The sequence below is a fragment of the Andrena cerasifolii genome, chromosome 3 (genome assembly GCF_050908995.1).
Source record: "Andrena cerasifolii isolate SP2316 chromosome 3, iyAndCera1_principal, whole genome shotgun sequence".
Lineage (NCBI taxonomy): Eukaryota > Metazoa > Arthropoda > Insecta > Hymenoptera > Andrenidae > Andrena > Andrena cerasifolii.
This window is the reverse complement of record NC_135120.1, coordinates 1,712,531-1,737,601: the sequence shown is the minus strand read 5'-3', so window position 1 is coordinate 1,737,601 and position 25,071 is coordinate 1,712,531. Positions and strand designations below refer to the sequence as shown.

The following is a 25,071-nucleotide window of genomic DNA, read 5'->3' as shown; positions in this document are numbered from 1 at the left end:
ACGTAACGGTTATAATAATAAGAAAAATAGGAAATGAGTAGAAATCGGTACATGAGTAGAAATGGGGACTTTTACCTTACACAACATGGTTCGACATTCAGTGTTGTCGTTCTACCAGAAAAACCTATTCTTCCAAAACATTGTGAAAGAGCCGAAAACCAAAACCTTCGTTTTTCGGTATATTTCTCTATTATTTAGCTCTTCGAGTATATTCAACCGCTGGCTAGTGTTTTGGGAAATCCAAATTAACTGCATGGACTTGACATTGTTTATTTTCACCAATGGCCAAAATGCATTTCGCGATTCTAAAACGATTCTAAAACTCTGTAACAGAATCCATTTGACTGCGCCTACTAAACTGCGCCTACGTAACTCTCTAAGCGGGCCCAAAAGAGTCAGTAGCTGCCGACAGAGGTCAGTCCCTCCGGGCGCTAGACACCATATTTTTTTAAATCTTTCAAAACTCCGGTTTACGTGAGAATACAGAGTGAGATTTTACGGTGCAGTGAACTTAGCTTGTATAAAACGAGTGAAATGGACCTCATTAGCCGAAAATATCGCAAGAGTAAGAGTAGAGTGAAGCGTGCTATTATTATAGGTTATAAAGCGATTGCAGAAAACATATATTTTATCAATTTGATATTTTCTGTCGGGTTGCAAAATTTACTTTGAATGTTATAGAAATGCTATTGTAAAAAATATGCCAAATGTAAAGGCCATGGAAGATGCTGTGATGGCTATAGATGGCTACTTTAGATCACTGTAGCTCTACAGACAGCAATCCTAACCATACCAGATGTCCTAAGGGCAAGCAATCGTAGTGCTTTTACAATCGAGCAAAAAGTATTAGACGAAAACCAATGAGCCACACACACATGTCACTCAAGCTATCTGAAGGTGTCGCTACCAAAGTGAAACCCCGATACGAAAGACTGTCAAATGAAAATTTGATGGCAAGGTGCTGTAAGGGAGGCACTCAAAATGCAAATTAATTTCTCCATGCAAAAGTGTGGAGATTCTGCCCAAAGACAACATTTGTATCGAAGGCAAGACTTGAAGTAGCTATGGCACGTGCTGTTTCAGAATTTAATATGGGTTGTGTACGCTCATTGACATTGAGGAAGCAAACAGCTAGGGAAGTTGTATCTGAAGCAGCTATAAGTATAGCTAGAGAGAGAGACAACAGAAGAGAAACCTGCAGTGCACAACAGCAATCCACTACTAGAAAGCGCTTTAAGAAGAAAGAAAACACAAAGAAAATTGCTGCTGAGAGGAAGAGACGCAAGATTGATGAGGATGTGTATCAACCAGGTGGATTTTAGACTATACAAAAAGGAAAAATGGTCTGGAATTTACTCTTTAGATTTAAAATGCATTTATCTCAAAACTTACTTTTTTAATATATTTAATGTTCCTTGCGCAAAACTCTTGGTCTGATTCTCTTGCAGTTTGGCATGCTTCAAGACTAACATGAGACCAAAAAAATTGTGTAACGGTATGAAGAAATCTGCGAAACTCTTTGCGCTGTGCTTGCTTTTCCTCAAAATTTTGATGAAGTTGTCCATTTTTGACATTTAATAAATTCAATCATTTTTAGCTTAAAAAGTATGAGACGTAGAAACTTCTCGATACACAATTTTTTACTTTACTATGGACCCTTCTTCGCTGCAAAACCTAGAGGCTGTGGCATCACACACTTTGCGCAAGAACATTTTTGAAGTTATGCTTGATTTTTGTAACGTAATGTAAATTATATGAAAAGCAATGATTAAAACTGAGTCCAGACTGGCATAAGGGCTTTACTTCAAACTTACTTCCTTCCCTTAAGGGGGCCGTCTTATGCGTCGGCCGGTTTTTTTTCTGTTTTTTTGGGGGAATTTTTTTTAACGAACCATGAAAACACAATATCTTGGAATTTGTACTACATATTTATTAACATTTGAACAGTGTTTCAGAATATTTTGAAGTTAAAATATGGAGTGGAATTGACTTTACAGCTCTCGAAAGAGACAGGTGAGAAAAAAAAGTTGGTCGACACGGCTGACATGATTCCGGCTGTCCTGCTCATCTGAAATCAAAAAGTCAAACGGTACATTAATTTGTAGACTTGTTGCTATAGCCGGTACCAGAATGAAGTCAAAATAGTGGAAATTTAATGTTTGGCACAGTTTTGAAAATAAAGTTACGTCGAAAAAAAAATGACGAAAATCGTAAGTTTATTTTCAAAACTGTGCCAAACATTAAATTTCCAATATTTTGACTTCATTCTGGTACCGGCTATAACCACAAGTCTACAAATTAACGTGCCGTTTGACTTTTTGATTTCAGATGAGCAGGACAGCCGGAATCATGTCAGCCGTTGATCAATTTTTTTTTCTCACTTGTCTCTTTCGAGAGCTCTAAAGTCAATTCCACTCCATAATTTAACATCAAAATATTCTGAATAACTGTTCAAATGTTAATAAATATGTAGTACAAATTCCAAGATATTGTGTTTTCATGGTGCGTCCAATAAAATTCTCCAAAAAAGCGAACAAAACCGGCCGTCACATAAGACGACCCCCTTAAGAGGAATTTCGCATGTCTCAAATATTTTCGGAATTCAAAATTTCAGTGTCCTCTTCCCTTAAAACTCTGACAATATAGGTACATGTTCATTATTTTTTTACGTTTTCAAATAATTCTTATTCATCGACATTACATCGTATTCAATTACATTGTAATTCAATTAGATGCACCATTACAATAATTAGGAATTTAATTAATTGGAAAGTTTAAAATACGTAATTGAATTACTATGCAATTGAAATACAATGTAATATATTAGGTTTTATTCAATAGAATATTTATTTTACTTTACAAATATGTGCAAATGTGTGCAAAGGAACACGTGGCCGCGTGAGGTTATCGCATGAAAATAATCTTATTATAACGCGGTAGCGTCGCGACGCCAAGTACATTAAACTTTACCCTGACTATTCGACAGAGTTGTGCAGAATTACTTCGAATTGAATTATTATAATTGAATTACTTCGTGAATTATAATTACATCGTATTAAATTGCATTCAATTAAAATACATCGCAATTCGTAATTGCAATGTATTTGCAATTGTAATTACATATTAATTCAATTCCATCGAATAAATCATATCTATATAATAAAACATTCTATAATAAAGCCAACATACCTTATAATTGCATATTTCGCAACAACAACAACAACCAGGACGAGCGTGACCAATTCTCGTAGATGCTACCGTAACAATGGATGCGTCACAATCAGTTACAATTGGTCACAATGCGTCAGGAAGCGTTCAGTAGACTGAGCCGTTGAATACCGCTGGTTGCGCCGGAAGTGGCATCGTATTGGTGGAAATTTCTGGCGGCACGGTATTTCCGCCAATAGGATGCCACTTTCCGTGCAACCAGCGTTATTCTTCTTCAACGGCTGAGTCCGCTGAACGCAACCAATGGGGACGAATGACGATCCATGGTTGGATCGATCTAAGATTGAACATTTTATTGGTAAATTCTGTGAGAACGCCATCTACGGTTGTAAGCTCTGCAATCGGGTCAATCGCGTTACAGGACTGGTCTGACGCAAGTATTGAAATAGTGCAATAATGTTTTTGTCATTAAATAGTCTGTTAAATATTACAAAAACGATCATCAAACAGTCGAAATTCACAATATTGCCAATTACATGTGACAGCTAACCCGATTTGAGTGCTTTAATTTTCGCCACCAGATTGCGTAGCGGAATTAAGAAAATGCCAATAGCGAACTCGGCAGGCACGCAATGAAAGGGTGCGTTTAGTGGACTCAACTATTGAGTGATCACACTAAATTTTACTATGAAACTGTACGTTCATTAGTCGACGCGAGTAAAATCTAGTGCGACTTTTAGGCAATTGGAAGCGAGAAAACTCGCACTCAGTGCGCATTAGTGCAGGTTGCCGAATCTACTATTAAGCATTTGCTTAATCTTAAGGCCGGTGTTCATAATAGTCGCTACTTATTCTTAAGGGGGTATTCTAGTGTAAACGCCGTTATTTTCTGCGTTTTTGTGGAATTTCTTACAAAAAACTCGCTAAAGTTATTGAATCCGGGTTTTGCCTACATATGTATAAGCACTTAGAGAGTATTTACAAATTTTTTCAGCATAAAAAAATTAAAATTGGCCGCAATATTTCGCGTTGAAGTGTTCCATGAAAAAAAAATGTCTGCGCACGGTGACCATGATTTTGCTTATTTGAAACAAAAAAGGAAAAAAGATTACAAATTAGTATACCACTGGCTATCGCTGGTACCAGAACGAAGAAAAAATAGCGAAAATTATTAAAATAGCGACATTTTGAAGATAAGGTTGTGATTTTAGTCGTTTTAGTAGTTTTCAACCTTATCTTCAAAATGTCGCTATTTTAATAATTTTCGTTGCACTAGATCTGGACAACCTTCTGCTCGCTCGAACGACACAGCGGAGATGCACTAGATCTGGGCAAAACTTTATTCGCTGTATCTTTTTTCACCTTGAATAACCAGTGATGCCGTTTGGGGAGGCTGAAGGTACGTCGCGTCGGTCCTCTGCCAGGCTTTCGAATGCCATCCAATTTTTTTTAGGCATTGACGAGCCATATTCGTATAACTCGTCAAAACCTTAAAAAAATTAGATGGCATTTGAACGCCTCGCAGATAACCGATGTACCTACAGCCTCCCTAAACGGCAGATGAAGCGCATTGATGTAGAAACAGATACACAGAATAAAGTTTTGCGCAGATCTAATGCATCTCCGCTGTGACGTTCGAGGGAGCAGAAGGTTGTCCAGATCTTCGGTGGCGAAGCAATACGCCGCTGGGACATGATTATTTCGGTGGCGAAGCAATACGTCGCTGGGACATGATTATTTCGGTGGCGAAGCAATACGCCGCTGGGACTTTGAATATTCCGGTGGCAGGTTGAAGGTACATCGGTTCTCTGCCAGGCGTTCAAATGCCATCCAAATTTTTTAGGCTTTGACGAGTTATACGAATATGGCTCGATCGAACGACACAGCGGAGATGCACTACCTAGATCTGGGCAAAACATTATTCGCTGTATCTTTTTTCACCTTGATTAACCAGTGATGCCGTTTGGGGAGGCTGAAGGTACATCGGTTCTCTGCCAGGCGCTCAAATGCCATCCAATTTTTTTAAGGCTTTGACGAGTTATACGAATATAGCTCGATCGAACGACACAGCGGAGATGCACTAGATCTGGGCAAAACTTTATTCGCTGTATCTATTTCTACATCATTGCGCTTCATATGCTGTTTGGGGAGGCTGAAGGTACATCGGTTCTCTGCCAGGCGCTCAAATGCCATCCAGTTTTTTTAAGGCTTTGACGAGTTATACGAATATAGCTCGATCGAACGACACAGCGGAGATGCACTAGATCAGGGCAAAACTTTATTCGCTGTATCTATTTCTACATCAATGCGCTTCATATGCTGTTTGGGGAGGCTGAAGGTACATCGGTTCTCTGTCAGGCGCTCAAATGCCATCCAGTTCTTTTAAGGCTTTGACGAGTTATACGAATATAGCTCGATCGAACGACACAGCGGAGATGCACTAGATCAGGGCAAAACTTTATTCGCTGTATCTATTTCTACATCAATGCGCTTCATATGCTGTTTGGGGAGGCTGAAGGTACATCGGTTCTCTGCCAGGCGCTCAAATGCCATCCAGTTTTTTTAAGGCTTTGACGAGTTATACGAATATAGCTCGATCGAACGACACAGCAGAGATGCACTAGATCAGGGCAAAACTTTATTCGCTGTATCTATTTCTACATCAATGCGCTTCATATGCTGTTTGGGGAGGCTGAAGGTACATCGGTTCTCTGCCAGGCGCTCAAATGCCATCCAGTTTTTTTAAGGCTTTGACGAGTTATACGAATATAGCTCGATCGAACGACACAGCGGAGATGCACTAGATCAGGGCAAAACTTTATTCGCTGTATCTATTTCTACATCAATGCGCTTCATATGCTGTTTGGGGAGGCTGAAGGTGCATCGGTCCTCTGCCAGGCTTTCGAATGCGATCCAATTTTTTTAAGGCTTTAACGAGTTATACGAATATAGCTCGATCGAACGACACAGCGGAGATGCACTAGAGCTGGGCAAAACTTTATTCGCTGTAATTTTTTTAAAACTTTTAGGCATTATTATTATGTATTACTAGAATTAAACAAACATTTTTTTATATAAAAATAATCCTGGCAACGTCAATTTTTTACTCTTTTTTGATTAAGGGGGAACCTGGTGTAATCGGCAGAAATCAAGGTTGCTTTGGGGGAATTTTTGTAAGGAATCTATACATACAATTTTTTTAAAACTTTCAGGTTATATTATTATGTTTTTTATATTATATGTTTATTATATTATTAGGTTTTTTTTGTTGAACCCTTGTTCAACCGTAAGGTGAATGTCCCAATTTCTACTCATTTAAGATATTACTCGTCATAAAGAAAGTGTAAAAAATTTGTTTGTGATCAAAATTTGCAGAGTAATTGATTAATTCTTGAATAATAAATCAAACAATTCAAAAACTATTTAAGAAAGATATTCTAAGATGTTTAACTATTAGTAATTTGTAATTAAATACAATCCTCTAAATGTCCGTATTTCTGCTCACGGAAAAGTAGCGATGGACGTAGGTATTTCTACTCACCATTTGTACCAATTTCTGCTCACATAACATGTTGCCTTTTCAGGTTAAAATAAGTTACATCTTGTATGGGGAGGTTTTCTAACACAATAGTAAATCATACAATAATGATAAATAAAAAATAAAATGCCTTTGAATAGAAATAGAGGTTACAGCGTACATTGAATTGTGAGGTTATGTTACCAGAAGTGTGGTGAGTAGAAATACACACATGACGGTGATTCACTTGACCCAAAACCTATTCACCCGTTTTCTGCTTAAAAAAATTAAAAATAGTAAAAGATTCTAAATCCAGAGCACAATACGGTATCTGTTTTTGTTACTAAATAAGAACTTCCACTGCAAAAATTATTTTCTGCCCAATTGTCGAATACCAATAGTGTCGCTGTTCCTTAGCACAAACAGCTAGAACACGATCGAGAAATCGTTGGTCTCTCGTTTTAAAAGTTTTTCGTTGTTTATGTTGCACTTTGTTCAGCCCCAAGCTCGTGCAAAACCCGCGCAAATGTTCAAATAATTTAGAATTATTTCGTTACTACTATAGTCCAAACGTAACGGTTATAATAATAAGAAAAATAGGAAATGAGTAGAAATCGGTACATGAGTAGAAATGGGGACTTTTACCTTACACAACATGGTTCGACATTCAGTGTTGTCGTTCTACCAGAAAAACCTATTCTTCCAAAACATTGTGAAAGAGCCGAAAACCAAAACCTTCGTTTTTCGGTATATTTCTCTATTATTTAGCTCTTCGAGTATATTCAACCGCTGGCTAGTGTTTTGGGAAATCCAAATTAACTGCATGGACTTGACATTGTTTATTTTCACCAATGGCCAAAATGCATTTCGCGATTCTAAAACGATTCTAAAACTCTGTAACAGAATCCATTTGACTGCGCCTACTAAACTGCGCCTACGTAACTCTCTAAGCGGGCCCAAAAGAGTCAGTAGCTGCCGACAGAGGTCAGTCCCTCCGGGCGCTAGACACCATATTTTTTTAAATCTTTCAAAACTCCGGTTTACGTGAGAATACAGAGTGAGATTTTACGGTGCAGTGAACTTAGCTTGTATAAAACGAGTGAAATGGACCTCATTAGCCGAAAATATCGCAAGAGTAAGAGTAGAGTGAAGCGTGCTATTATTATAGGTTATAAAGCGATTGCAGAAAACATATATTTTATCAATTTGATATTTTCTGTCGGGTTGCAAAATTTACTTTGAATGTTATAGAAATGCTATTGTAAAAAATATGCCAAATGTAAAGGCCATGGAAGATGCTGTGATGGCTATAGATGGCTACTTTAGATCACTGTAGCTCTACAGACAGCAATCCTAACCATACCAGATGTCCTAAGGGCAAGCAATCGTAGTGCTTTTACAATCGAGCAAAAAGTATTAGACGAAAACCAATGAGCCACACACACATGTCACTCAAGCTATCTGAAGGTGTCGCTACCAAAGTGAAACCCCGATACGAAAGACTGTCAAATGAAAATTTGATGGCAAGGTGCTGTAAGGGAGGCACTCAAAATGCAAATTAATTTCTCCATGCAAAAGTGTGGAGATTCTGCCCAAAGACAACATTTGTGTCGAAGGCAAGACTTGAAGTAGCTATGGCACGTGCTGTTTCAGAATTTAATATGGGTTGTGTACGCTCATTGACATTGAGGAAGCAAACAGCTAGGGAAGTTGTATCTGAAGCAGTTATAAGTATAGCTAGAGAGAGAGACAACAGAAGAGAAACCTGCAGTGCACAACAGCAATCCACTACTAGAAAGCGCTTTAAGAAGAAAGAAAACACAAAGAAAATTGCTGCTGAGAGGAAGAGACGCAAGATTGATGAGGATGTGTATCAACCAGGTGGATTTTAGACTATACAAAAAGGAAAAATGGTCTGGAATTTACTCTTTAGATTTAAAATGCATTTATCTCAAAACTTACTTTTTTAATATATTTAATGTTCCTTGCGCAAAACTCTTGGTCTGATTCTCTTGCAGTTTGGCATGCTTCAAGACTAACATGAGACCAAAAAAATTGTGTAACGGTATGAAGAAATCTGCGAAACTCTTTGCGCTGTGCTTGCTTTTCCTCAAAATTTTGATGAAGTTGTCCATTTTTGACATTTAATAAATTCAATCATTTTTAGCTTAAAAAGTATGAGACGTAGAAACTTCTCGATACACAATTTTTTACTTTACTATGGACCCTTCTTCGCTGCAAAACCTAGAGGCTGTGGCATCACACACTTTGCGCAAGAACATTTTTGAAGTTATGCTTGATTTTTGTAACGTAATGTAAATTATATGAAAAGCAATGATTAAAACTGAGTCCAGACTGGCATAAGGGCTTTACTTCAAACTTACTTCCTTCCCTTAAGGGGGCCGTCTTATGCGTCGGCCGGTTTTTTTCTGTTTTTTGGGGGGAATTTTTTTTAACGAACCATGAAAACACAATATCTTGGAATTTGTACTACATATTTATTAACATTTGAACAGTGTTTCAGAATATTTTGAAGTTAAAATATGGAGTGGAATTGACTTTACAGCTCTCGAAAGAGACAGGTGAGAAAAAAAAGTTGGTCGACACGGCTGACATGATTCCGGCTGTCCTGCTCATCTGAAATCAAAAAGTCAAACGGTACATTAATTTGTAGACTTGTTGCTATAGCCGGTACCAGAATGAAGTCAAAATAGTGGAAATTTAATGTTTGGCACAGTTTTGAAAATAAAGTTACGTCGAAAAAAAAATGACGAAAATCGTAAGTTTATTTTCAAAACTGTGCCAAACATTAAATTTCCAATATTTTGACTTCATTCTGGTACCGGCTATAACCACAAGTCTACAAATTAACGTGCCGTTTGACTTTTTGATTTCAGATGAGCAGGACAGCCGGAATCATGTCAGCCGTTGATCAATTTTTTTTTCTCACTTGTCTCTTTCGAGAGCTCTAAAGTCAATTCCACTCCATAATTTAACATCAAAATATTCTGAATAACTGTTCAAATGTTAATAAATATGTAGTACAAATTCCAAGATATTGTGTTTTCATGGTGCGTCCAATAAAATTCTCCAAAAAAGCGAACAAAACCGGCCGTCACATAAGACGACCCCCTTAAGAGGAATTTCGCATGTCTCAAATATTTTCGGAATTCAAAATTTCAGTGTCCTCTTCCCTTAAAACTCTGACAATATAGGTACATGTTCATTATTTTTTTACGTTTTCAAATAATTCTTATTCATCGACATTACATCGTATTCAATTACATTGTAATTCAATTAGATGCACCATTACAATAATTAGGAATTTAATTAATTGGAAAGTTTAAAATACGTAATTGAATTACTATGCAATTGAAATACAATGTAATATATTAGGTTTTATTCAATAGAATATTTATTTTACTTTACAAATATGTGCAAATGTGTGCAAAGGAACACGTGGCCGCGTGAGGTTATCGCATGAAAATAATCTTATTATAACGCGGTAGCGTCGCGACGCCAAGTACATTAAACTTTACCCTGACTATTCGACAGAGTTGTGCAGAATTACTTCGAATTGAATTATTATAATTGAATTACTTCGTGAATTATAATTACATCGTATTAAATTGCATTCAATTAAAATACATCGCAATTCGTAATTGCAATGTATTTGCAATTGTAATTACATATTAATTCAATTCCATCGAATAAAACATATCTATATAATAAAACATTCTATAATAAAGCCAACATACCTTATAATTGCATATTTCGCAACAACAACAACAACCAGGACGAGCGTGACCAATTCTCGTAGATGCTACCGTAACAATGGATGCGTCACAATCAGTTACAATTGGTCACAATGCGTCAGGAAGCGTTCAGTAGACTGAGCCGTTGAATACCGCTGGTTGCGCCGGAAGTGGCATCGTATTGGTGGAAATTTCTGGCGGCACGGTATTTCCGCCAATAGGATGCCACTTTCCGTGCAACCAGCGTTATTCTTCTTCAACGGCTGAGTCCGCTGAACGCAACCAATGGGGACGAATGACGATCCATGGTTGGATCGATCTAAGATTGAACATTTTATTGGTAAATTCTGTGAGAACGCCATCTACGGTTGTAAGCTCTGCAATCGGGTCAATCGCGTTACAGGACTGGTCTGACGCAAGTATTGAAATAGTGCAATAATGTTTTTGTCATTAAATAGTCTGTTAAATATTACAAAAACGATCATCAAACAGTCGAAATTCACAATATTGCCAATTACATGTGACAGCTAACCCGATTTGAGTGCTTTAATTTTCGCCACCAGATTGCGTAGCGGAATTAAGAAAATGCCAATAGCGAACTCGGCAGGCACGCAATGAAAGGGTGCGTTTAGTGGACTCAACTATTGAGTGATCACACTAAATTTTACTATGAAACTGTACGTTCATTAGTCGACGCGAGTAAAATCTAGTGCGACTTTTAGGCAATTGGAAGCGAGAAAACTCGCACTCAGTGCGCATTAGTGCAGGTTGCCGAATCTACTATTAAGCATTTGCTTAATCTTAAGGCCGGTGTTCATAATAGTCGCTACTTATTCTTAAGGGGGTATTCTAGTGTAAACGCCGTTATTTTCTGCGTTTTTGTGGAATTTCTTACAAAAAACTCGCTAAAGTTATTGAATCCGGGTTTTGCCTACATATGTATAAGCACTTAGAGAGTATTTACAAATTTTTTCAGCATAAAAAAATTAAAATTGGCCGCAATATTTCGCGTTGAAGTGTTCCATGAAAAAAAATGTCTGCGCACGGTGACCATGATTTTGCTTATTTGAAACAAAAAAGGAAAAAAGATTACAAATTAGTATACCACTGGCTATCGCTGGTACCAGAACGAAGAAAAAATAGCGAAAATTATTAAAATAGCGACATTTTGAAGATAAGGTTGTGATTTTAGTCGTTTTAGTAGTTTTCAACCTTATCTTCAAAATGTCGCTATTTTAATAATTTTCGTTGCACTAGATCTGGACAACCTTCTGCTCGCTCGAACGACACAGCGGAGATGCACTAGATCTGGGCAAAACTTTATTCGCTGTATCTTTTTTCACCTTGAATAACCAGTGATGCCGTTTGGGGAGGCTGAAGGTACGTCGGTCCTCTGCCAGGCTTTCGAATGCCATCCAATTTTTTTTAGGCATTGACGAGCCATATTCGTATAACTCGTCAAAACCTTAAAAAAATTAGATGGCATTTGAACGCCTCGCAGATAACCGATGTACCTACAGCCTCCCTAAACGGCAGATGAAGCGCATTGATGTAGAAACAGATACACAGAATAAAGTTTTGCGCAGATCTAATGCATCTCCGCTGTGACGTTCGAGGGAGCAGAAGGTTGTCCAGATCTTCGGTGGCGAAGCAATACGCCGCTGGGACATGATTATTTCGGTGGCGAAGCAATACGTCGCTGGGACATGATTATTTCGGTGGCGAAGCAATACGCCGCTGGGACTTTGAATATTCCGGTGGCAGGTTGAAGGTACATCGGTTCTCTGCCAGGCGTTCAAATGCCATCCAAATTTTTTAGGCTTTGACGAGTTATACGAATATGGCTCGATCGAACGACACAGCGGAGATGCACTACCTAGATCTGGGCAAAACTTTATTCGCTGTATCTTTTTTCACCTTGATTAACCAGTGATGCCGTTTGGGGAGGCTGAAGGTACATCGGTTCTCTGCCAGGCGCTCAAATGCCATCCAATTTTTTTAAGGCTTTGACGAGTTATACGAATATAGCTCGATCGAACGACACAGCGGAGATGCACTAGATCTGGGCAAAACTTTATTCGCTGTATCTTTATGCGCTTCATATGCTGTTTGGGGAGGCTGAAGGTACATCGGTTCTCTGCCAGGCGCTCAAATGCCATCCAGTTTTTTTAAGGCTTTGACGAGTTATACGAATATAGCTCGATCGAACGACACAGCGGAGATGCACTAGATCAGGGCAAAACTTTATTCGCTGTATCTATTTCTACATCAATGCGCTTCATATGCTGTTTGGGGAGGCTGAAGGTACATCGGTTCTCTGCCAGGCGCTCAAATGCCATCCAGTTTTTTTAAGGCTTTGACGAGTTATACGAATATAGCTCGATCGAACGACACAGCGGAGATGCACTAGATCAGGGCAAAACTTTATTCGCTGTATCTATTTCTACATCAATGCGCTTCATATGCTGTTTGGGGAGGCTGAAGGTACATCGGTTCTCTGCCAGGCGCTCAAATGCCATCCAGTTTTTTTAAGGCTTTGACGAGTTATACGAATATAGCTCGATCGAACGACACAGCGGAGATGCACTAGATCAGGGCAAAACTTTATTCGCTGTATCTATTTCTACATCAATGCGCTTCATATGCTGTTTGGGGAGGCTGAAGGTGCATCGGTCCTCTGCCAGGCTTTCGAATGCGATCCAATTTTTTTAAGGCTTTAACGAGTTATACGAATATAGCTCGATCGAACGACACAGCGGAGATGCACTAGAGCTGGGCAAAACTTTATTCGCTGTAATTTTTTTAAAACTTTTAGGCATTATTATTATGTATTACTAGAATTAAACAAACATTTTTTTTATATAAAAATAATCCTGGCAACGTCAATTTTTTACTCTCTTTTGATTAAGGGGGAACCTGGTGTAATCGGCAGAAATCAAGGTTGCTTTGGGGGAATTTTTGTAAGGAATCTATACATACAATTTTTTTAAAACTTTCAGGTTATATTATTATGTTTTTTATATTATATGTTTATTATATTATTAGGTTTTTTTTGTTGAACCCTTGTTCAACCGTAAGGTGAATGTCCCAATTTCTACTCATTTAAGATATTACTCGTCATAAAGAAAGTGTAAAAAATTTGTTTGTGATCAAAATTTGCAGAGTAATTGATTAATTCTTGAATAATAAATCAAACAATTCAAAAACTATTTAAGAAAGATATTCTAAGATGTTTAACTATTAGTAATTTGTAATTAAATACAATCCCCTAAATGTCCGTATTTCTGCTCACGGAAAAGTAGCGATGGACGTAGGTATTTCTACTCACCATTTGTACCAATTTCTGCTCACATAACATGTTGCCTTTTCAGGTTAAAATAAGTTACATCTTGTATGGGGAGGTTTTCTAACACAATAGTAAATCATACAATAATGATAAATAAAAAATAAAATGCCTTTGAATAGAAATAGAGGTTACAGCGTACATTGAATTGTGAGGTTATGTTACCAGAAGTGTGGTGAGTAGAAATACACACATGACGGTGATTCACTTGACCCAAAACCTATTCACCCGTTTTCTGCTTAAAAAAATTAAAAATAGTAAAAGATTCTAAATCCAGAGCACAATACGGTATCTGTTTTTGTTACTAAATAAGAACTTCCACTGCAAAAATTATTTTCTGCCCAATTGTCGAATACCAATAGTGTCGCTGTTCCTTAGCACAAACAGCTAGAACACGATCGAGAAATCGTTGGTCTCTCGTTTTAAAAGTTTTTCGTTGTTTATGTTGCACTTTGTTCAGCCCCAAGCTCGTGCAAAACCCGCGCAAATGTTCAAATAATTTAGAATTATTTCGTTACTACTATAGTCCAAACGTAACGGTTATAATAATAAGAAAAATAGGAAATGAGTAGAAATCGGTACATGAGTAGAAATGGGGACTTTTACCTTACACAACATGGTTCGACATTCAGTGTTGTCGTTCTACCAGAAAAACCTATTCTTCCAAAACATTGTGAAAGAGCCGAAAACCAAAACCTTCGTTTTTCGGTATATTTCTCTATTATTTAGCTCTTCGAGTATATTCAACCGCTGGCTAGTGTTTTGGGAAATCCAAATTAACTGCATGGACTTGACATTGTTTATTTTCACCAATGGCCAAAATGCATTTCGCGATTCTAAAACGATTCTAAAACTCTGTAACAGAATCCATTTGACTGCGCCTACTAAACTGCGCCTACGTAACTCTCTAAGCGGGCCCAAAAGAGTCAGTAGCTGCCGACAGAGGTCAGTCCCTCCGGGCGCTAGACACCATATTTTTTTAAATCTTTCAAAACTCCGGTTTACGTGAGAATACAGAGTGAGATTTTACGGTGCAGTGAACTTAGCTTGTATAAAACGAGTGAAATGGACCTCATTAGCCGAAAATATCGCAAGAGTAAGAGTAGAGTGAAGCGTGCTATTATTATAGGTTATAAAGCGATTGCAGAAAACATATATTTTATCAATTTGATATTTTCTGTCGGGTTGCAAAATTTACTTTGAATGTTATAGAAATGCTATTGTAAAAAATATGCCAAATGTAAAGGCCATGGAAGATGCTGTGATGGCTATAGATGGCTACTTTAGATCACTGTAGCTCTACAGACAGCAATCCTAACCATACCAGATGTCCTAAGGGCAAGCAATCGTAGTGCTTTTACAATCGAGCAAAAAGTATTAGACGAAAACCAATGAGCCACACACACATGTCACTCAAGCTATCTGAAGGTGTCGCTACCAAAGTGAAACCCCGATACGAAAGACTGTCAAATGAAAATTTGATGGCAAGGTGCTGTAAGGGAGGCACTCAAAATGCAAATTAATTTCTCCATGCAAAAGTGTGGAGATTCTGCCCAAAGACAACATTTGTGTCGAAGGCAAGACTTGAAGTAGCTATGGCACGTGCTGTTTCAGAATTTAATATGGGTTGTGTACGCTCATTGACATTGAGGAAGCAAACAGCTAGGGAAGTTGTATCTGAAGCAGTTATAAGTATAGCTAGAGAGAGAGACAACAGAAGAGAAACCTGCAGTGCACAACAGCAATCCACTACTAGAAAGCGCTTTAAGAAGAAAGAAAACACAAAGAAAATTGCTGCTGAGAGGAAGAGACGCAAGATTGATGAGGATGTGTATCAACCAGGTGGATTTTAGACTATACAAAAAGGAAAAATGGTCTGGAATTTACTCTTTAGATTTAAAATGCATTTATCTCAAAACTTACTTTTTTAATATATTTAATGTTCCTTGCGCAAAACTCTTGGTCTGATTCTCTTGCAGTTTGGCATGCTTCAAGACTAACATGAGACCAAAAAAATTGTGTAACGGTATGAAGAAATCTGCGAAACTCTTTGCGCTGTGCTTGCTTTTCCTCAAAATTTTGATGAAGTTGTCCATTTTTGACATTTAATAAATTCAATCATTTTTAGCTTAAAAAGTATGAGACGTAGAAACTTCTCGATACACAATTTTTTACTTTACTATGGACCCTTCTTCGCTGCAAAACCTAGAGGCTGTGGCATCACACACTTTGCGCAAGAACATTTTTGAAGTTATGCTTGATTTTTGTAACGTAATGTAAATTATATGAAAAGCAATGATTAAAACTGAGTCCAGACTGGCATAAGGGCTTTACTTCAAACTTACTTCCTTCCCTTAAGGGGGCCGTCTTATGCGTCGGCCGGTTTTTTTCTGTTTTTTTGGGGGAATTTTTTTTAACGAACCATGAAAACACAATATCTTGGAATTTGTACTACATATTTATTAACATTTGAACAGTGTTTCAGAATATTTTGAAGTTAAAATATGGAGTGGAATTGACTTTACAGCTCTCGAAAGAGACAGGTGAGAAAAAAAAGTTGGTCGACACGGCTGACATGATTCCGGCTGTCCTGCTCATCTGAAATCAAAAAGTCAAACGGTACATTAATTTGTAGACTTGTTGCTATAGCCGGTACCAGAATGAAGTCAAAATAGTGGAAATTTAATGTTTGGCACAGTTTTGAAAATAAAGTTACGTCGAAAAAAAAATGACGAAAATCGTAAGTTTATTTTCAAAACTGTGCCAAACATTAAATTTCCAATATTTTGACTTCATTCTGGTACCGGCTATAACCACAAGTCTACAAATTAACGTGCCGTTTGACTTTTTGATTTCAGATGAGCAGGACAGCCGGAATCATGTCAGCCGTTGATCAATTTTTTTTTCTCACTTGTCTCTTTCGAGAGCTCTAAAGTCAATTCCACTCCATAATTTAACATCAAAATATTCTGAATAACTGTTCAAATGTTAATAAATATGTAGTACAAATTCCAAGATATTGTGTTTTCATGGTGCGTCCAATAAAATTCTCCAAAAAAGCGAACAAAACCGGCCGTCACATAAGACGACCCCCTTAAGAGGAATTTCGCATGTCTCAAATATTTTCGGAATTCAAAATTTCAGTGTCCTCTTCCCTTAAAACTCTGACAATATAGGTACATGTTCATTATTTTTTTACGTTTTCAAATAATTCTTATTCATCGACATTACATCGTATTCAATTACATTGTAATTCAATTAGATGCACCATTACAATAATTAGGAATTTAATTAATTGGAAAGTTTAAAATACGTAATTGAATTACTATGCAATTGAAATACAATGTAATATATTAGGTTTTATTCAATAGAATATTTATTTTACTTTACAAATATGTGCAAATGTGTGCAAAGGAACACGTGGCCGCGTGAGGTTATCGCATGAAAATAATCTTATTATAACGCGGTAGCGTCGCGACGCCAAGTACATTAAACTTTACCCTGACTATTCGACAGAGTTGTGCAGAATTACTTCGAATTGAATTATTATAATTGAATTACTTCGTGAATTATAATTACATCGTATTAAATTGCATTCAATTAAAATACATCGCAATTCGTAATTGCAATGTATTTGCAATTGTAATTACATATTAATTCAATTCCATCGAATAAAACATATCTATATAATAAAACATTCTATAATAAAGCCAACATACCTTATAATTGCATATTTCGCAACAACAACAACAACCAGGACGAGCGTGACCAATTCTCGTAGATGCTACCGTAACAATGGATGCGTCACAATCAGTTACAATTGGTCACAATGCGTCAGGAAGCGTTCAGTAGACTGAGCCGTTGAATACCGCTGGTTGCGCCGGAAGTGGCATCGTATTGGTGGAAATTTCTGGCGGCACGGTATTTCCGCCAATAGGATGCCACTTTCCGTGCAACCAGCGTTATTCTTCTTCAACGGCTGAGTCCGCTGAACGCAACCAATGGGGACGAATGACGATCCATGGTTGGATCGATCTAAGATTGAACATTTTATTGGTAAATTCTGTGAGAACGCCATCTACGGTTGTAAGCTCTGCAATCGGGTCAATCGCGTTACAGGACTGGTCTGACGCAAGTATTGAAATAGTGCAATAATGTTTTTGTCATTAAATAGTCTGTTAAATATTACAAAAACGATCATCAAACAGTCGAAATTCACAATATTGCCAATTACATGTGACAGCTAACCCGATTTGAGTGCTTTAATTTTCGCCACCAGATTGCGTAGCGGAATTAAGAAAATGCCAATAGCGAACTCGGCAGGCACGCAATGAAAGGGTGCGTTTAGTGGACTCAACTATTGAGTGATCACACTAAATTTTACTATGAAACTGTACGTTCATTAGTCGACGCGAGTAAAATCTAGTGCGACTTTTAGGCAATTGGAAGCGAGAAAACTCGCACTCAGTGCGCATTAGTGCAGGTTGCCGAATCTACTATTAAGCATTTGCTTAATCTTAAGGCCGGTGTTCATAATAGTCGCTACTTATTCTTAAGGGGGTATTCTAGTGTAAACGCCGTTATTTTCTGCGTTTTTGTGGAATTTCTTACAAAAAACTCGCTAAAGTTATTGAATCCGGGTTTTGCCTACATATGTATAAGCACTTAGAGAGTATTTACAAATTTTTTCAGCATAAAAAAATTAAAATTGGCCGCAATATTTCGCGTTGAAGTGTTCCATGAAAAAAAATGTCTGCGCACGGTGACCATGATTTTGCTTATTTGAAACAAAAAAGGAAAAAAGATTACAAATTAGTATACCACTGGCTATCGCTGGTACCAGAACGAAGAAAAAATAGCGAAAATTATTAAAATAGCGACATTTTGAAGATAAGGTTGTGATTTTAGTCGTTTTAGTAGTTTTCAACCTTATCTTCAAAATGTCGCTATTTTAATAATTTTCGTTGCACTAGATCTGGACAACATTCTGCTCGCTCGAACGACACAGCGGAGATGCACTAGATCTGGGCAAAACTTTATTCGCTGTATCTTTTTTCACCTTGAATAACCAGTGATGCCGTTTGGGGAGGCTGAAGGTACGTCGGTCCTCTGCCAGGCTTTCGAATGCCATCCAATTTTTTTTAGGCATTGACGAGCCATATTCGTATAACTCGTCAAAACCTTAAAAAAATTAGATGGCATTTGAACGCCTCGCAGATAACCGATGTACCTACAGCCTCCCTAAACGGCAGATGAAGCGCATTGATGTAGAAACAGATACACAGAATAAAGTTTTGCGCAGATCTAATGCATCTCCGCTGTGACGTTCGAGGGAGCAGAAGGTTGTCCAGATCTTCGGTGGCGAAGCAATACGCCGCTGGGACATGATTATTTCGGTGGCGAAGCAATACGTCGCTGGGACATGATTATTTCGGTGGCGAAGCAATACGCCGCTGGGACTTTGAATATTCCGGTGGCAGGTTGAAGGTACATCGGTTCTCTGCCAGGCGTTCAAATGCCATCCAAATTTTTTAGGCTTTGACGAGTTATACGAATATGGCTCGATCGAACGACACAGCGGAGATGCACTACCTAGATCTGGGCAAAACTTTATTCGCTGTATCTTTTTTCACCTTGATTAACCAGTGATGCCGTTTGGGGAGGCTGAAGGTACATCGGTTCTCTGCCAGGCGCTCAAATGCCATCCAATTTTTTTAAGGCTTTGACGAGTTATACGAATATAGCTCGATCGAACGACACAGCGGAGATGCACTAGATCTGGGCAAAACTTTATTCGCTGTATCTATTTCTACATCATTGCGCTTCATATGCTGTTTGGGGAGGCTGAAGGTACATCGGTTCTCTGCCAGGCGCTCAAATGCCATCCAGTTTTTTTAAGGCTTTGACGAGTTATACGAATATAGCTCGATCGAACGACACAGCGGAGATGCACTAGATCAGGGCAAAACTTTATTCGCTGTATCTATTTCTACATCAATGCGCTTCATATGCTGTTTGGGGAGGCTGAAGGTACATCGGTTCTCTGCCAGGCGCTCAAATGCCATCCAGTTTTTTTAAGGCTTTGACGAGTTATACGAATATAGCTCGATCGAACGACACAGCGGAGATGCACTAGATCAGGGCAAAACTTTATTCGCTGTATCTATTTCTACATCAATGCGCTTCATATGCTGTTTGGGGAGGCTGAAGGTACATCGGTTCTCTGCCAGGCGCTCAAATGCCATCCAGTTTTTTTAAGGCTTTGACGAGTTATACGAATATAGCTCGATCGAACGACACAGCGGAGATGCACTACATCAGGGCAAAACTTTATTCGCTGTATCTATTTCTACATCAATGCGCTTCATATGCTGTTTGGGGAGGCTGAAGGTACATCGGTTCTCTGCCAGGCGCTCAAATGCCATCCAGTTTTTTTAAGGCTTTGACGAGTTATACGAATATAGCTCGATCGAACGACACAGCGGAGATGCACTAGATCAGGGCAAAACTTTATTCGCTGTATCTATTTCTACATCAATGCGCTTCATATGCTGTTTGGGGAGGCTGAAGGTGCATCGGTCCTCTGCCAGGCTTTCGAATGCGATCCAATTTTTTTAAGGCTTTAACGAGTTATACGAATATAGCTCGATCGAACGACACAGCGGAGATGCACTAGAGCTGGGCAAAACTTTATTCGCTGTATCTATTTCTACATCAATGCGCTTCATATGCTGTTTGGGGAGGCTGAAGGTGCATCGGTCCTCTGCCAGGCTTTCGAATGCGATCCAATTTTTTTAAGGCTTTAACGAGTTATACGAATATAGCTCGATCGAACGACACAGCGGAGATGCACTAGAGCTGGGCAAAACTTTATTCGCTGTAATTTTTTTAAAACTTTTAGGCATTATTATTATGTATTACTAGAATTAAACAAACATTTTTTTATATAAAAATAATCCTGGCAACGTCAATTTTTTACTCTCTTTTGATTAAGGGGGAACCTGGTGTAATCGGCAGAAATCAAGGTTGCTTTGGGGGAATTTTTGTAAGGAATCTATACATACAATTTTTTTAAAACTTTCAGGTTATATTATTATGTTTTTTATATTATATGTTTATTATATTATTAGGTTTTTTTTGTTGAACCCTTGTTCAACCGTAAGGTGAATGTCCCAATTTCTACTCATTTAAGATATTACTCGTCATAAAGAAAGTGTAAAAAATTTGTTTGTGATCAAAATTTGCAGAGTAATTGATTAATTCTTGAATAATAAATCAAACAATTCAAAAACTATTTAAGAAAGATATTCTAAGATGTTTAACTATTAGTAATTTGTAATTAAATACAATCCCCTAAATGTCCGTATTTCTGCTCACGGAAAAGTAGCGATGGACGTAGGTATTTCTACTCACCATTTGTACCAATTTCTGCTCACATAACATGTTGCCTTTTCAGGTTAAAATAAGTTACATCTTGTATGGGGAGGTTTTCTAACACAATAGTAAATCATACAATAATGATAAATAAAAAATAAAATGCCTTTGAATAGAAATAGAGGTTACAGCGTACATTGAATTGTGAGGTTATGTTACCAGAAGTGTGGTGAATAGAAATACACACATGACGGTGATTCACTTGACCCAAAACCTATTCACCCGTTTTCTGCTTAAAAAAATTAAAAATAGTAAAAGATTCTAAATCCAGAGCACAATACGGTATCTGTTTTTGTTACTAAATAAGAACTTCCACTGCAAAAATTATTTTCTGCCCAATTGTCGAATACCAATAGTGTCGCTGTTCCTTAGCACAAACAGCTAGAACACGATCGAGAAATCGTTGGTCTCTCGTTTTAAAAGTTTTTCGTTGTTTATGTTGCACTTTGTTCAGCCCCAAGCTCGTGCAAAACCCGCGCAAATGTTCAAATAATTTAGAATTATTTCGTTACTACTATAGTCCAAACGTAACGGTTATGATAATAAGAAAAATAGGAAATGAGTAGAAATCGGTACATGAGTAGAAATGGGGACTTTTACCTTACACAACATGGTTCGACATTCAGTGTTGTCGTTCTACCAGAAAAACCTATTCTTCCAAAACGTTGTGAAAGAGCCGAAAACCAAAACCTTCGTTTTTCGGTATATTTCTCTATTATTTAGCTCTTCGAGTATATTCAACCGCTGGCTAGTGTTTTGGGAAATCCAAATTAACTGCATGGACTTGACATTGTTTATTTTCACCAATGGCCAAAATGCATTTCGCGATTCTAAAACGATTCTAAAACTCTGTAACAGAATCCATTTGACTGCGCCTACTAAACTGCGCCTACGTAACTCTCTAAGCGGGCCCAAAAGAGTCAGTAGCTGCCGACAGAGGTCAGTCCCTCCGGGCGCTAGACACCATATTTTTTTAAATCTTTCAAAACTCCGGTTTACGTGAGAATACAGAGTGAGATTTTACGGTGCAGTGAACTTAGCTTGTATAAAACGAGTGAAATGGACCTCATTAGCCGAAAATATCGCAAGAGTAAGAGTAGAGTGAAGCGTGCTATTATTATAGGTTATAAAGCGATTGCAGAAAACATATATTTTATCAATTTGATATTTTCTGTCGGGTTGCAAAATTTACTTTGAATGTTATAGAAATGCTATTGTAAAAAATATGCCAAATGTAAAGGCCATGGAAGATGCTGTGATGGCTATAGATGGCTACTTTAGATCACTGTAGCTCTACAGACAGCAATCCTAACCATACCAGATGTCCTAAGGGCAAGCAATCGTAGTGCTTTTACAATCGAGCAAAAAGTATTAGACGAAAACCAATGAGCCACACACACATGTCACTCAAGCTATCTGAAGGTGTCGCTACCAAAGTGAAACCCCGATACGAAAGACTGTCAAATGAAAATTTGATGGCAAGGTGCTGTAAGGGAGGCACTCAAAATGCAAATTAATTTCTCCATGCAAAAGTGTGGAGATTCTGTCCAAAGACAACATTTGTGTCGAAGGCAAGACTTGAAGTAGCTATGGCACGTGCTGTTTCAGAATTTAATATGGGTTGTGTACGCTCATTGACATTGAGGAAGCAAACAGCTAGGGAAGTTGTATCTGAAGCAGTTATAAGTATAGCTAGAGAGAGAGACAACAGAAGAGAAACCTGCAGTGCACAACAGCAATCCACTACTAGAAAGCGCTTTAAGAAGAAAGAAAACACAAAGAAAATTGCTGCTGAGAGGAAGAGACGCAAGATTGATGAGGATGTGTATCAACCAGGTGGATTTTAGACTATACAAAAAGGAAAAATGGTCTGGAATTTACTCTTTAGATTTAAAATGCATTTATCTCAAAACTTACTTTTTTAATATATTTAATGTTCCTTGCGCAAAACTCTTGGTCTGATTCTCTTGCAGTTTGGCATGCTTCAAGACTAACATGAGACCAAAAAAATTGTGTAACGGTATGAAGAAATCTGCGAAACTCTTTGCGCTGTGCTTGCTTTTCCTCAAAATTTTGATGAAGTTGTCCATTTTTGACATTTAATAAATTCAATCATTTTTAGCTTAAAAAGTATGAGACGTAGAAACTTCTCGATACACAATTTTTTACTTTACTATGGACCCTTCTTCGCTGCAAAACCTAGAGGCTGTGGCATCACACACTTTGCGCAAGAACATTTTTGAAGTTATGCTTGATTTTTGTAACGTAATGTAAATTATATGAAAAGCAATGATTAAAACTGAGTCCAGACTGGCATAAGGGCTTTACTTCAAACTTACTTCCTTCCCTTAAGGGGGCCGTCTTATGCGTCGGCCGGTTTTTTTCTGTTTTTTTGGGGGAATTTTTTTTAACGAACCATGAAAACACAATATCTTGGAATTTGTACTACATATTTATTAACATTTGAACAGTGTTTCAGAATATTTTGAAGTTAAAATATGGAGTGGAATTGACTTTACAGCTCTCGAAAGAGACAGGTGAGAAAAAAAAGTTGGTCGACACGGCTGACATGATTCCGGCTGTCCTGCTCATCTGAAATCAAAAAGTCAAACGGTACATTAATTTGTAGACTTGTTGCTATAGCCGGTACCAGAATGAAGTCAAAATAGTGGAAATTTAATGTTTGGCACAGTTTTGAAAATAAAGTTACGTCGAAAAAAAAATGACGAAAATCGTAAGTTTATTTTCAAAACTGTGCCAAACATTAAATTTCCAATATTTTGACTTCATTCTGGTACCGGCTATAACCACAAGTCTACAAATTAACGTGCCGTTTGACTTTTTGATTTCAGATGAGCAGGACAGCCGGAATCATGTCAGCCGTTGATCAATTTTTTTTCTCACTTGTCTCTTTCGAGAGCTCTAAAGTCAATTCCACTCCATAATTTAACATCAAAATATTCTGAATAACTGTTCAAATGTTAATAAATATGTAGTACAAATTCCAAGATATTGTGTTTTCATGGTGCGTCCAATAAAATTCTCCAAAAAAGCGAACAAAACCGGCCGTCACATAAGACGACCCCTTAAGAGGAATTTCGCATGTCTCAAATATTTTCGGAATTCAAAATTTCAGTGTCCTCTTCCCTTAAAACTCTGACAATATAGGTACATGTTCATTATTTTTTTACGTTTTCAAATAATTCTTATTCATCGACATTACATCGTATTCAATTACATTGTAATTCAATTAGATGCACCATTACAATAATTAGGAATTTAATTAATTGGAAAGTTTAAAATACGTAATTGAATTACTATGCAATTGAAATACAATGTAATATATTAGGTTTTATTCAATAGAATATTTATTTTACTTTACAAATATGTGCAAATGTGTGCAAAGGAACACGTGGCCGCGTGAGGTTATCGCATGAAAATAATCTTATTATAACGCGGTAGCGTCGCGACGCCAAGTACATTAAACTTTACCCTGACTATTCGACAGAGTTGTGCAGAATTACTTCGAATTGAATTATTATAATTGAATTACTTCGTGAATTATAATTACATCGTATTAAATTGCATTCAATTAAAATACATCGCAATTCGTAATTGCAATGTATTTGCAATTGTAATTACATATTAATTCAATTCCATCGAATAAAACATATCTATATAATAAAACATTCTATAATAAAGCCAACATACCTTATAATTGCATATTTCGCAACAACAACAACAACCAGGACGAGCGTGACCAATTCTCGTAGATGCTACCGTAACAATGGATGCGTCACAATCAGTTACAATTGGTCACAATGCGTCAGGAAGCGTTCAGTAGACTGAGCCGT

At 37.5% G+C, this 25,071-nt stretch overlaps 1 protein-coding gene and 2 long non-coding RNA genes across 4 annotated transcripts in view; 2 read left to right on the top strand and 1 right to left on the bottom strand.

Moving 5' to 3' along the window:
- LOC143367024 (GDP-D-glucose phosphorylase 1) overlaps window positions 1-25,071 on the bottom strand; it is a 505,990-nt gene that overhangs the window by 465,435 nt on the left and 15,484 nt on the right. The window lies entirely within an intron of this gene.
- Window positions 376-1,788, top strand: LOC143366958 (uncharacterized). Its single transcript, XR_013084870.1, has 2 exons — window positions 376-598; window positions 682-1,788. It is a non-coding gene; the product is annotated as an uncharacterized LOC143366958 (long non-coding RNA).
- Window positions 22,118-23,530, top strand: LOC143366581 (uncharacterized). Its single transcript, XR_013084768.1, has 2 exons — window positions 22,118-22,340; window positions 22,424-23,530. It is a non-coding gene; the product is annotated as an uncharacterized LOC143366581 (long non-coding RNA).